Source organism: Cervus elaphus, chromosome 33 (assembly GCF_910594005.1).
Source record: "Cervus elaphus chromosome 33, mCerEla1.1, whole genome shotgun sequence".
Lineage (NCBI taxonomy): Eukaryota > Metazoa > Chordata > Mammalia > Artiodactyla > Cervidae > Cervus > Cervus elaphus.
Genome location: NC_057847.1, coordinates 35,630,001 through 35,632,477, shown reverse-complemented (window position 1 = coordinate 35,632,477; position 2,477 = coordinate 35,630,001).

Below are 2,477 nucleotides of genomic sequence, written 5' to 3'. Positions count from 1 at the left end.
GCTAGTAAGAACTGGTATAAATGATTTTCTAAGACTCATGATAACTATTAATGATATGTCTTTATTCCTTACTATTTACAGAACTGTATAGGTGAAATGCATTAAATAGAACTGAGTGACTATTTGGTTACCTAATATGACTTGTATTTAGATGAAGTCTTAAACTTTCTCATGGCGTTTTTAGAGTAATTTAAATATAGGTGATATCATGATATAATAAGGTATTTTAATATAACATGAATGTATATATTATCATTATGGTTATTTAGTAGTTTTTTCCATAAATTTTTTTTAACTTGTAAATTTTCCCTAAAAGTGGATTGAATTTCAAGGAAGGGTGAGAGTAAAAAGAATGATCTCAGCTGTGTATGCACTTCTTTTTCTCAGTGACTTTTCCTCAATTTTTTGTCATCAACATTTTTTAAAGATCCTTGTTTCAAATTGAGTTGTGCAACATTCAGTACCAAAGTTGATTGGAATCCAGATCTTTCTGTTTAAGTAACTGTTTAGGGAACCCCATGAACAGTATGAAAAGGCAAAAAGACAGGGAAGCCTGGTGTGCTACAGTCCACAGGGTCCCAGAGACGGACACGACTGAGTGACTGAACTGAACGATGATTTCAAAGTAATTGATATTTACAGTACTTCTTCCTCATAATTTCTAGGTGGTAGCTAATCACTTTTAACTCACTAAGAGAAATCCAAGATGATTCAGCTCCAGATGTTTTCTTGAGTTTCCCACAGAATCAGAGATCTGTTAGGACAAAATTTTTCTACCCCCTAGGCCAATGGTTCTCAAATCAGCATTTTTGGCCCCATCTATAAGTTTGATAGAAATGTAAGTAAACGTCCTCCTATTTTCTCTACCAAATCAGAATCTCAGGGTGTTGGGTTCAAGAAACTTAACAAGCTTTTCTAGGTAATTGTTATGTTGCATGTTAAAGATTGAGAACCACTGCTTTAGGCCAAAGAGAAAGAACAAGTAAGTTAATGGTATCTAGATGGGACTGGAAGAGTGAGTGTGTAGTTAGTCTCCATTGTCTTCTGTCACTGGCACGCAACCATTTGTTCTATATTCTGTAGAGTTCCTAGACAGTTCTTTAGCATCTTAGCAGTAGTTTAAAAGGGGACATAAAGTGAGTTACGTGCAAGTGGGTGAGGTCAGGAATAGTGACAAGTAGATAGGAAAGTAGACCAGAAAATGTCTTCTAAATGTGTTGGTAAAAATAGAATGAGCTGATAATTTAATTCTTGGATAATTTCCAAAATATTACAATTGAATAGCATTAACTTGAAAATAATATGATATAGAGATCAATTAAAAACTGTTATAAAACCATTTTACTATAGTAGGACAAAACTTAACAAGATTTTTATGCTACTTGTTTTTGAGAGTATTTGATAAAATGGGATTTTGATTAATACATGTTCTATTTTTCAGTATGTCCAAATGATATGGAATATTTAGCTTTCCTTTGTGTAGAAGCTAATAACAGTATTTGTGAACAGAGGAACTTACTCTGTTCGTGTATTAATAAATAAGACAAAGCAGACAGTTAAGAATATAGAGAGCAAAAATAGAAACCACCCTACATTTTTTAAACATGCCTATAGCAGGTTTAGCATACTGTAAGTCAACATGCTATGCAATCCAAAATTATTCCTTTGCTACTTTCTAGATTTCCAAAGTATTCATAATCTAAAATCAAGATCTCTTTGTGTTCTTACACTTGATATAGCTTCATATCACCCACTAATTTTGTGATTCAGTTCTTTCACACTTGGCATCTAAAACAGTTCTCTTAGAACTAAAGATTACACTTTTGGTCTTTTGTAGGTATCTTTAAAAAGACTATTGAATTTGTCCTATTTCTGATTTAAAGTACAAAGTGCCTGTGCACCACTTTTCAGATGCAATGTAAACTGAATTCCTAGTTGTCAGATTCCATGTCTCTAAAAAGTGGTAGACAGAGATGAAATCAGGACATCTGCTTATATAAACAATATGTTTAGGTTTTGATTTTTAAAGTATAACACTGAAAAGAAGTAAATTTTATAGAACTTTGCTAGAGAAACACACCAGTGGAGATAGCAAATGGAGAAAAGATTAAACCCTATTTCCTTTTCTTGTAAATATTTGAAAGCAGTTAATTTTATATGTTCGGAATAGTTGCCCTATATCCACAATAAAAACATGTCAGTATTTTATGTGAATTCCTTAGAGTTAAATATACAGGCTGTGTTCCTGGCCTGAGGGGCCAGGAATTCCAAACACTGAGGATGCTAGTCATTTCACCTTCAGTTTGGGGTTTAAGAAAAGGAAATCTTAAAGTCCCTCAAAATGAATAAGGAAAATGGAGATTTCCTTAACAAGGCAACTCCAAGAAAGAAAACATATACATATACCCGCACACACACACACACAACCAGCCATGCACCCACCCACCCATACTTCCACACATAAAAGGAGAAATCTT